The sequence below is a fragment of the Onychomys torridus genome, chromosome 7, assembly GCF_903995425.1.
Source record: "Onychomys torridus chromosome 7, mOncTor1.1, whole genome shotgun sequence".
NCBI classification, from domain to species: Eukaryota; Metazoa; Chordata; class Mammalia; order Rodentia; family Cricetidae; genus Onychomys; species Onychomys torridus.
In genome coordinates this window covers 60,616,965-60,629,464 of record NC_050449.1, presented here as the reverse complement: position 1 = coordinate 60,629,464, position 12,500 = coordinate 60,616,965, and the positions used below count along the sequence as shown (strand labels likewise).

Below are 12,500 nucleotides of genomic sequence, written 5' to 3'. Positions count from 1 at the left end.
CACTCAGGTGAAGACAGGAGAATCAGGAGTTCAGGATCATCCTTAGCTACATAGTTGGTGGCCAGACTGGGCTGCATGAGGCCCTGCCTCAAAAAAAAAAGAAAAATAATAAAAAAGAAAAAAAAAGTTGACTCTGGAAAATTGGCACATCACTCCAGATTCTTAAAGCAGTCTTGAGTGGTAGATCTTATGATCTCCCATTTGCTAGAAGAGGACAATGAGGCCCCAGAAAAGAGATGGCAGACTCTGACAAGCCTTGCCTCTGGAAGCAAGAAAATAACCTTGAGTCAGAGATATTCTTGCTCAACTGTCACCCACTGGCTGGCTCATTTCCTACTCTCCCTGACCTGCAAAGACCATAGCACATGTGGATGGACAGACACACACACACACACACACACACACACACACACACACACACACAAATGTGCGAAATCTGACCCTACATTAGTGGAACATCGGACTCTTTAATGGTCTGTAAAGGTTTTATTGTTCCTTCTTTTAGAAGCTGGCTAGATCTTCCCAGCTCTCATAAAGGATATGGTTCCAGCCGCTACCTCCACCTGTCATGACCATAGACACCCAGTGAGCTAAGGGAACCCACAGGATGATTCTCCTCCAGTCACAGGCCTCTCTATGATGGCTTGTTGACCTATCATTCCACCAGCCCCAACTGTGTAGGATGAAGTTGCCCACAGAGCTGTCCAGTGTCTTTTCAAACTCATCTTCTTTCTGTCTGTGAGTCTCCTCAGCATATCAAATGACCTTTGACTAATACGCACTGTCTCCCGGTTTGGGGGTCATATTGTTCTTCCATTTGGAGTGTTCTCCTTATTTGTCTAATTACTCCTTCAAGCCTTTCTCAATTTTTCTCCTGAGTGTATGACCTCTGCTTTCTCTGAAACGCCACAGCATCTCACCTGTTCATGTAATGGTGTTACCATTCTTTGCTTCTATGTGTTATTTGCAACTGGGCCTTAGAAGTTAGGAGTCAGGAGGTTGAGTCCATGTCTTAGCTCTGGAAAAATTGGGAAAATGAGTCATGAGAAAATCATCTATGAAACAGTTTCATGAGGGTGAAATGAGATGATAAAGAGGCAAGTACAAGCATTGCTTATGCTACAATGACCCTCTTTCTGCCTCAGTTTTAACACCATATATGGTGTTCATAATAGTGAGTTCTTCCTTTTGGATTAGCCATGAAGATTAAGCAAGCTCCTCTGCACACATCACTAAGCACACTCCCTCACCCACCTCTGCCCCACACACACAGAGTCTGGGGCTGGGGGTGTGGCTCAGTTGGTAAAGCCCTGGGTTTCATCCCTAGCACCACATAAACCTGTCACAGTGGGACATGCCTATAATCCTAGCATTGGCGAGGTAGAGGCAGGAGGATCAGAGGTATAAGGTCTTTGGCTTCATAGCAAGTTTGAGGCTACCATGGGCTACTTGAGGCTCTGTTTCAGAAACAACAAAAATAAACAGAACCTAGACTGGATGAGTATTCTGTTCTTTACTCTGTCCACGACATTGCACAGTCTTAAGGATGCGGCTGCAAACTGTCCTCCACAGGGGTGGCTTTCGGCACCTGGGCAGAAATTCTGTTGCTCTGCAATAATCATCATCGTCGTCATCATAAACACTTGGAGTCTCTGCATCCAGGAAATTAGTTTTCAGGGCCCAGGTCTGTGCTGGGACTGAGCAGTGTGAGACTGCAGAGCACATGCCTGAAAAATCACAGCTAATCCCCAGAAGAAAAAGAAGAGCCACTGGCTGCTGTTGCTACAGAGCCAGAGGTGGCCACAAAGCAGCATGGGGTGCAGCAGCCATCGGCCTCCAGGACCTGTGTTACCTGATTGTTCTGGGTCAAGTGGTCCGGTTTCGATCACTACATGGGCTGAGATGTCCACTTGGGAATCTGCATTTGAAATGACAAGAACACCATGAACCACCCAAGGAAGGAACCTGCACAGACCCAAATCCCTCATGCAAATCTCCAAGCCCCACCTTTCCCCTCCTAAGCTGCATTCATTCATTTCAGGGGAAGGTCTCCAGGCCTTTCGCATCACCTATGTATAAACCCTAAGGTCATAGACAATGACCATGTGTGAAGCAAGCAGACCCGTGAACTCTCTCCTGGAGCTCTGGAACTGGACACAGGAAACACTGGCCTCTGTTGTGATCAGGAAGCCCCACTTTCAGAGGCAGGATGGAATCCTAGGCAGAAAAACGAAGAATCTGGAAACTTCTGCCTTGTTTCAGAGAGACACAGCTCAAGGGTGGCACATGGGAAAAAACACAAACAGAAAATATCCCACCAAAGACACCGACTTTCTTTTGCCTCATTGCTTTGGTAACTTACAGGATGCTTTGTACCATGAATGAGTTTGTTGACACTTAAACTAGTCATCCAGGACAGATAGAGACCTAATCACAAGGTAAATTTTAGAGAGAAATGCATAGCTGCTTAGTTGTTCAAAACCAAGTGTAAGACTTCATACCGTTCAAAAACACGAGAAATCTATTGGGTGTAATGGTTACTTCTAGCAGAGATAGAATAAGGAGAGCTTCTGTAATGTTCTGATTTTGATCCAGGTATTGGTTTTACTGTTGATTCTACTAGAGATTCAATGATCTACATGTATTTGACACACATTTCTTATGTATGCTTTATGTTTCCAAAGGATTCAAAAGTATGAGGCTGGAGAGCGTTTACTGCTCCTGCAGAAGACCCGAGTTCTGATCTCAGTATTCATGTCAGGTGGCTCAAAACTGCCTATAACCCCAGCTCCAAGTGATCAGACAACCTCCTCCGCCTTGGAACTCATCATGTAGACAAGGCTGGCCTCTAACTCATAGAGATCCACATGCCTCAGCCTCCCTAGTTCTGGGGTTAGAGGTGTGTGGGACCATGCTTGGTTAAAAAACAACATTTTTAAAGTTCAAAAGTGAAAACAGTAAATCGGTGTCCTAGAAACCACCTGACTCTGCCCTAGAAAGAATTAAACATTCTATTTCCCTAACTTCGGCATACAGGTGAGATCTGACTAAATTAAATGACCAAAATTGGTCTGGGGACATAATTCACTGCTAGAATGCTTCTCTGGGATCCGCAAGAACCTGAGTTCTGTCCCCAGAACAATGAATAAATCAACAAAGAAAGGTGGGAGTCTGAAGACACTGCACAATAGCATACTAACGTGGATGTTATTATTATCTCTATTTCATACGAGGAAGCAGAGACCCAGAGCCTTGGCTAATGTCACACAACTAATAACTATCAAACCTAACCTAAAGCAGGAACCTCTGGTTTTGTTAACCAGTGGTTTTTACTACAGAAACATTGTGTCAAGCCAAGTGAGCATGTTTACCTAAAAGAGTAAATATTCAATTTGCTGATGATCACTTTCCCACCTATGAACAATGGAGGGGAAACAACAGATGTGGGTTCTATACCATACTTACGATAGTACGCAATTGTATACAAAATATATTCTTTTTATAATTGATTTATTTTTATTTTATATGCACTGGTGTTTTGCCTGTATGTATGTCTGTGTGAGGGTGTCAGATCCCTTGGAACTGCAGTTACAGACAGTTGTGAGCTGCCATGTGGGTGCTGGGAATTGAACCTGGGTCCTCTAGAAGAGCAGCCAGTGCTCTTAACCCCTGAGCCATCTCCCCAGCCTCACAAAATATATTCTTATCTATAGTTTCAGGAGATGCTGAGGTTGGGGAGCATTTGAAGTCCTTCTTCAGACTCTTGCCTAGGTGACTCCAAATGTCATCTATGCCCAAGAGTGTCATCTGTGCCCCAAGTTAACCCCTAAACTGTCCTCAGTGGGCCAGCAAGTTAACCTGGAAGGGCTTATATGTAAGCTGGCCCAGTACTGGGTCAGGTGTGCCCAGGGACAGGGCTCTTAATGTCTCTTCTGCTTGTCTCCAGTCCTTGCAAGGTGGTAAGGTCCAACAGCTTAGCAAGCAATGATCATGCCCACCAAGAAAACCCACCTTGAGCTCCCTGGTGGAGGAAGCCAGGAACCAAGAATAGCCAAGGATACAAAGTGAGACCTCCCACTCCTCCCCCATGAGAAGTTAATTCAGTCATCAGATTGTTCTGCAAACTTCCAAACATGTTTTTATTTTGTGTGGGTATAAAAATCATGCATACGTGTGAAGCACATTGCATGTCCATCATGTACACTATTTTAAACTAAATTTTACCAGTGTATGTATGATTTGTTGATTACATTTTTCACGCACCAAATGGAAACCAACAGCTTGAAAGGGGGTAAGCCCATTTCAATGTTTAACTTCTAGTTCACTTATTGTTGTTGTTTTGTTTTGTTTTGTTGTTTGGGGGGGGGGTTGTTTTGTTTTGCTTTGCTTTGTTATTTTGTTTTGTTTTGTTTTGCTTTGGAACTGAGGACCGAACCCAGGGCCTTGCACTTGCTAGGCAAGCACTCTACCACTGAGCTAAATCCCCAACCCCTAGTTCACTTGTTTTAAGGGGAAAAGAAAAAAAGAAAGTCTGGGCATGGTAGAGCACACCTTTAATTCTAACACCCTGGAGGCAGAGGCAGGAGGATCTCTGAGTTCAAGGACAGCCTCCTCTACAGTGCAAGTGCCAGGACAACAAGGCCTAGGCAGAGAAACCCCCGTCTTTGGGGAAAAAGACCACAAAAACAAGCTTTTGACTTCATACTAGTGGCATTTTACGTAATAGCATTTGGAAGCATAGAAGATAGCCAGAGAAGAGATTATGTATGCCGTTCAGTTGGTGGGGTGCTTGCCTAGAATGTCTCATGCGCAGCTTCAATCTCTTGCATCAAATATAAACTGGGTGTGATGGTATATGCCTTTTAATCCCAGAGTTTGGGAGGTGGGGGCAGGGGAGTATCCCTAGCCACATAGTGAGTTGAGGCAAGTCTGGTCTACACAGGTCCACACTGGGTCAGCCCTGGAATTTATCATCCCTCTTTGTACTGACTGTGACACTGAGGAATGTTGTGGATGGTATGGGCTGATGTCAATCTCCAAGATTAGAGCTAAGTGACCCACGGTGCATCTGTCCTCCACAAATGTGTTGGGGGCTTCGTGAAAACACGTTTCCAATTCCAGCTTGTACCATCTTTAGAAGGCAGTGAATTAAATCTGTCATGGGAAGGAGGCTGATGCCCTTGGCCATTACCTGAGCTTTGTCTCATCTTCAGGGCTATCAAAAAATATTTTGCTCTAGGGAAGTATGCAGATACTCTATTGTTGGTGTGAACGGTAGAGGAGAAAATTGAAGTTAAGAGTAAATGGTGTCATCTCTAGCCACTACTCTCAACCAGGAGCTGTGACAGCCCTGTAGTTCAGGAAGACATGAATATGAAATGGCTCCCATTGGAAAGCCGTCTCCTGGATGGTATTTTAGGACATTAGCTCAGGCTGCCTTGTCCTCAGTCATCTCCCTGGCATTTAAACAGCCCCTTGGGTTACAGTGCATGGCAGGTGCTGGGAAGTGAAGAAGGCCATGCTAAAAATACTGGCCTCTTCTGGAACTCTGCCTACCAACAACCCTGAGAATGGAGTTCCCTCCTCCGGCAGCAGGGCCTCAGAAAAGGAACGGACAGTTTCCTCTGCCTCAAACCCTAAGGAAGGTCCCTGGCTGGAGTTGCCAAGGTAGAACAGATCTCAGGAGAAAACTCTGAAGGAGGCATTTCTCTAGAGGAATAGCAAGTTCCACAAAAGCAAAAAACAAAACAAACAAACAAACAAAACCCCATGGGCTCTCTTAAGGAAAATGCAGGAGCCCACTGGAAAGTCTTAGGGAAATGTCTTACCTATCACCAGAATGAAATCTTTGCAAAAGCAAAAAGCAAGTCCACTACTCACTCTCAGTTTCCCAGTTCCACCCACATGTTCCCAACCAAATCACCTCTGCTGAAAAATAAGCTGTTGGCCCTGGGTCTGACAGAGACCCAGAAGCAGGATGCCGGACATCTAAATTTGAACTTGATATTGGGTCTGGGTCAAGATTGGGAGGTTCTGAGTTCTTGGCCTCTCCTTCAGGGAATTAAAATAAAAACCCATACAGATTTGCAAAAGTATCAAGGAAAGTTTATTTAAAAGAAAGCGAGAGAATAGGATCTGAGCTTTTATTTCCGACATCTTAGGGAGGCTGCAGTGGTCATCACCACTCTGCCAGCTTCATCATGCAGCCCAAGAATGACAAGAAGAAGAAAGATGCCGGACAGTCAACCAAAAAGACAAAGACCCAGTAAATAAGTCTGGTGGCAAGGCCAAAAAGAAGTGGTCCAAAGGCAGAGTTCGGGAAAAGCTCAACAATCTAGTCTTGTCTGACAAAGCTACACACGACAAACTCTGGAAGGAGGTTCCCAACTACAAGCTTCTTACTCCAGCTGTGGTCTCTGAGAGACTGAAGATTCACGCTTCCTTGGCCAGGGCAGCAGTTCAGGAGCTACTTAGTAAAGGACTTAGCAAGCTGATTTCAAAGCACAGAGCCCAAGTCATCTACACCAGAAACACAGATGCCCCGGCCGCCGATGAAGATGCAGGAGCAGGTTCAATCAACTGTATATCTGGAAAAATAAAACTTTATTAAATTAAAAAAATAGATCTGAATAGACTTCAGGAAAACAGTGGGCAACATAAGCAAACAGAGTAGAGAGTGGGTTACTACATGGGATCTCGTTTTATGAGGTTCAAAGAAAAGAAGAGCTGGTTACTAAGGGACAAAGTTGGGGTGGTTTTCTATTTTGATTGATAGGTTAGGGCATATACTCATTTTTCTATTGCACATATCCCTTCCCATAATGTATTTGATTTTAGCTCTGTGCATACTCTATTATACACAGGCATAAGATGGCAAATAGTGGGACTGGACAATGGGCTCAGCCATTGAGAACACTTGCTGCTCTTGCAGAGGAACCAGGTTTGATTCCCAGCACCCACAAAGTGGCTCACAACTACCTGTAACTCCAGACCTAGGGAATCTAATGCCCTCTTTTGACCTTCGTGGGTACCAGGCACACATGGAGCTCATAGACATACAGGCAAATAGCTCATAGACATAAAATGTTAACATTTATTTAAATCTAAAAAAGAAAATTTTAAGATGGTAAATAGGGGATTCTCCCTAGAAATTCACTTGGAGAACACAGTTTGCCTCACTGCACATGCATCCCAAGCCAGTTCAGGTTGGATTAACCTTTCCATTCTCCTTAGCTAGATATGTGAAACAGGTTTGAACAGAAACTGTTAAGTTTGATTGTTGTTCAAGAGGAAAACTATTTCATTTTTCAGGAAAGGACAGTTTCCTCTGCCTCAGCCCTAAGGAAGGTCTGACTGTAGGGGTCAGCTCAAGCAGGTGGGGGTCCAAGGTTGCCTGGTACATTGTTCAGAGAGGGATGTGTGTACACAATCCATGTAGATGGAGGAGCTGGGCTTCCACGGCAATATCAGAAGCGGGAATGTGTGCATAACCCAAACAAATAGAGTCCCAGGTTTCTCCAGCTGTTCCCTGAGCTTGTCTGCCTCAAACTTTCTCAACCTGGGGGCTCTTCTTGAACCTCAGTGAAGGGTAGTTATCACCAGTCCTCCAACAAGTGCCTGGTCTGCCCTCCTCCACCTATATGAGTTGTAGCTGGATGACTAATGCAATGCATAGGCCAGCCACCCTGAGGTGTGTGTGTGTGTGTGTGTGTGTGTGTGTGTGTGTGTGTGTTCACACACGTGTGTGGAGGCTCTGTCAATCTTGAGTGTTATTCCTCAGGCAGTTTTATTAAGCCAGGGTTAGGGAGGGCCATACACCTTTATTCTCAGCACTTGGGAGGCAAAGGTAGATGGATCTCTGTGAGTTTGAGACCAGCCTGGTCTACAAAGTGAAACCCTGTCTCAATAAACAAAAACAAATAAACAAAAAAGAGTGGGGATAATCTCCTACTGGCCCCAGAACTCTATTCTGGGCTGGCTGGCCAGCAAGATGCAGGTATCTACCTGTCTGCATCTCCCTGGCACTGGGATCACAAGCATATGCTACCATACCAGCTTTTTTAAACACGGGTTCTGAGAATTGAACCCAGGTCCTCATTCTTGCAAGGCAAGCACTTTACCAACTGAACCATCTTCCTGTAACCTTCTCCCCATTTGAAACAGAGTTTCATGTATACCAAGCTGGCCTCGAATCTACTGTGTAGCTAAGGATCATCTAGAACTTCTCATTTTTTTTTTTGCTTCCACCTCCTGAGCACTGGGATTACAAGCCTGTGGACACACCCGGTTTATGCAGTGCTGGGAACTCAACCTAGGTCTTCCTGAATCTAGGTGAACACTTTACCAACTGAGCCACATTTCCTGCCCGCCAAGGTCATTCTGCCCTGGATTTTCTACTCTGGAATAAATGCTGAGCTCTGCAAAGGTCCTTCCACATGTGTTACTGTTAAGCACATCAGTGGAAATTTGAGAACCAAGTATAAAAATATATAAATGAGCAGGTGGCTTGCAATATGAAAAGAATGCAGAGTTCACTGGGAAGTAGTGATTGAAACCATCTCCAAGCTCAGATGTGAGCCCTGCAGCTGGCTGGAGTCTCTGGTCTACAAGGTCTCGAGGTACTTTCATTTCTGCGTGGGTCTCTCTGAAGAAGCTCTGAATGCTGTCTCCCACTGTGGGTTTTTCAATTCCCTTCCCTGCCCCTCACACACACACTACCTGGATGGGTTGGCAGCTCAGACTTGGCCAGACAAAGGATTGGGGGAAAAGGAAGACTTAATGCTGAATCTTCAAGGACAATTTGACTGGACTCAGAATCTGTTAGGAGATGGTGAAGCTCACTTCTGGGTGTTTCTGGATTCAGAATCCGTTAGGAGATGGTGAAGCTCACTTCTGGGTGTTTCTGGGAAGGCCTCTCTAGGGAGGACTAACTGACAGCAGAAAGCAATCCTGGATGTGAGCAGTGGCATCCCATGAGCTGAGGCTGGGGCACTACAAAAGCCGGCAAAGAAAAAGCCGCCATTTTCTGTCCCTTTACTTCCTAGCCTGCCATGATTGGACTACTCAATTCCACCACACCTTCCTAGTCGTGATGGGCCCTCTGAAACCGTGAGCCCAAGCAAATCTTTCGTTCCAAGTTGCTTCTGTTAGATATTTGGTCACAGTGAAAGAAGAAAAACAAAGGAACAAAAACACAAAATGCCCTCAGGTGGCTCCTTCTCTTGTGATCTTTACCTCATAGTGTTTTAAAGCATGAAATGAAATATGAAAATTAAAATAAGCTTGGGAATGAACAGAGTGGAGCTTTCCTGTCGGGAGTGGGACCATTTGTATCCTTTTCCCTGGACTGCCACCTCCCAGGGAGGTGGACTCAGACAACCCACTGCTCTTGGTTTTCTGATCTACAGTGTGGCCATTACACAACCCACCCTAAAATTGTCAGAAGAGGGTGTAAGGAGGGAATGTTGAGAGTGCTTTCTAAAAAGGGAGTGCTGGAGGGACAGCTCAGCAGTTCAGAGCACTTGCCGCTCTTCCAGAGGACCCAGGTGAAGTAGCACCCACAGTGGTATCTCTCAACTCTCCCTGCACCCCCACCCCCCCGCAACTCCAGCTCCAGGAGACCTTCTGGCTTCTGCAGAAACTCACATGCACACACATGCATATATACACGGAATAAAAATAAAGTATATCTTTGAAGAAAAAAAGGAGATCGTTCTTGAGATGGCTAAATTCCATCACTTACTGGGCTTGATTAACCCAATTAGACCCACACGTAGATACTTCTGTTGAGAGGCAGAAAATATAAAGCAGGACAATCCTTGTGCTTTTTTTTTTTTCCTTTAATGTATTGGGGAAATGATTTTGCCCATGCAATCTTTCCAGAGGGTTAGCACACTCTGGGGTCTCAGCAGAATCAAGGCCAGCTGTGGTCACTACCCATGAAGACAGGTACCCATGATGGCCCAAAGACTCCAAAGTGTTCTCAGGGCTCCACCCCCACCCCTGCTCCAGGCAGAGGCTGTTTTCCATGGGCCCTCAATGACCCTTGGGAAACAACACTCTCTAGTGTTGATGAGAACGTGCTGAATCTTGTTCCGAAGGACAATGAGCCATGAGTATATCACGCTACATTCCAAAACCTAGTGGAAGGAGCATTGTTTCTGGATTTAATTACAGATGCCTCACTTTCTCTTCAGTGCGTGAGTCAGTGCAGCTGACTCTGGGGGAGTCACAATGCACAGGTAGCTCTTGCTGTTAAACAAGGTATGACTATCGGGTAATGAGAGTTTTGTTTTGCTTTGTTGTTTTTTTGAAACATGTACACATTCAAGTGAGCATTCCTGTTGAGGGTGTCAGTTAGAGAACTCTGCTCGTGGTGGCTTTCCTTTGTAATGAAATATTGGGGAATGTAGTATGGTAGGTACAGAGGCCTTCCCGGAGGGGAAGGGGCAGTGTATTGAATAGTGAAACTCTCTTAGGAAAACTGAACTATCCAGGTGTGAGGGTACATGCCTGTAATCTCTACCCCTGGGGAGGCTGAGGCAGAGGGGTAGCCTGTATGGGCTACATATCAAGTTTAGGGACTGCTCAGACAATTTAGCAAGACCCTGGTTCAGAAAGAAAGATGGGATAGAGGAAGGAAGGAAAGAGAGACAGACTGGAGAGAAAAGGTGGTGGGGAGGGACAAAGAAGGGGGAAGGGAGTAGGGAAAGAGAGGGAAAGCTGGCCTACCTATGTTATCCTCTGAACGGTAAGAGATCTCAAGCAGTCAGCTGGGGCAATGGTAACATAATTGGAAATATATAAAGAGAGAGTTTTACCCAGCATTACACAGATACTTTTCCTAGAGGGAAATACCCATGTCTTTTCTGTAGCATGGACCTTGGATGTCCCCTAAAATTATGTGTTGAAGGCTTGGTGGTCATTTGGAAATGGAAGAAGCTTTAGTTGGTGAGGCCTAGTAGAAGGAAGTTACAGCATTGGGGAATACCCTTGGAGGGGATGGGGTCATGGCTCCTTCCCAACTCTTCACTTCCTGCCTACATGGAGGTGAACATCCTTCTTCTATCTCACTTTCCCCTTGGGGCTTGCTAACTGGTCCCAGGCCCAAGGCAACAGGCCAACTAACCATAAGCTAAAGCCTCCCAAACTCTGAGCCAAAATGAATTTTTGCTCATTGTGTACGTCGACTGTCTCAGGTATTTTGTGATAGAAAACTAACTAGCGTATCTCCTGCCATATCCCTTGGTGCCAAAAGCCCTACATATTTTGCACATAAAAGTATCCAAAGATAGACCTGGTGGCTCATACCTGTAATCTCAGCACTCAGGATGCTGACGTAGGAGGATTGCCCTGAGTTTGAGTCCAGCCTGGACTACAGAATGAGACTTTATCTCAAAAATAAAGGGAGTGGGGGCATAGCCCAATGGTAGCACACTCACCTAATGTACAAGGTCCTAAGTTTGATTCTCACCAATGGTTTTGTTTTTAAGTTGCCCAATGCTCGTGAGACATGTGTCAGACCTCACTAGAGTTCTTGTATTCCTTCTTCTGAAAACAGATGTCCCATGATACAGGGCAGCCACAGGATATCCAGGAAGAGTCCTAGTGAGGGCCCCCGCATCCATGGTGTAGCAGAGACCAGGAGCCTTGAACCAGACCAATGATTCTTTCCTATTAACACCTGCATGTAAAAACGTATGGATAAAGGGGTTTACTTCATGACTCACTGTGTCACACTGCAGCTTCCATGACAAGATTTCCCCCTTTTCCTCCCCCCATCCCCTTTTTCTTTTAAATTTTATCTTGTTTAATTGGGTGGGGTGGGTGTTGGAATTCCTGGCCACTCCCCCAGCTACATGACCGAACATGCGTTGTCCAGTAGCCAGGCAAGATGTTTAGTCATTCCAGGGCTTTAAGCCCTACGTAATCTGTGCGCTGCGTGATCATGAGATTTGCACACAGCATGATTATGTAATCTATGTGCATGCGTGACATAGCTATGTAAGCCCATTTGTACATGTGGGGGGGGAATCCATAAAAAGCTGTCACAGACTCCTGCCCACCTCTTCTTCCTCTCTCCCTGCACAGTCTTCCATAGGCCTAAGCACATTGCCCTCTGTTCCTTCTCTTAATAAACTCTTATAGAGGGTGGTTTTTTTTGTTTTTTTGTTTTTTTTGTTTTTTTGTTTGTTTCTTTTGTTTTGTTTTGTTTTGTTTTTTGTACCTCTTGGCTTTTCTCATGTGAACAAACAGCACCGCTTAATAACACAGCATCGCATAATAATAACTAGCAGTGGGGGTGGGGAAATGGATGGGATCGGAAGGCATGCTGTGAAAAACAAAGAACAAAAAAAAAAGAAAGTTAAAAAAAAATAGAAGTCCCTATCCTGGGTGGAAATGAGATCTTTTGAATCTGGTGGTTAATGATTCCATGATCGGGGATCCTAGACTGAGTAAACAGAGAAGGCCCGCTGAGCACAGACGTTCCTGTGCCTTGC

The 12,500-nt window shown here is 45.2% G+C and overlaps 1 pseudogene; it reads left to right on the top strand.

The window, feature by feature from the left end:
• The first annotated feature begins 6,200 nt into the window (after positions 1–6,200).
• On the top strand, positions 6,201–6,610 carry LOC118587605 (annotated as a pseudogene).
• The last annotated feature ends 5,890 nt before the right edge of the window (positions 6,611–12,500 follow it).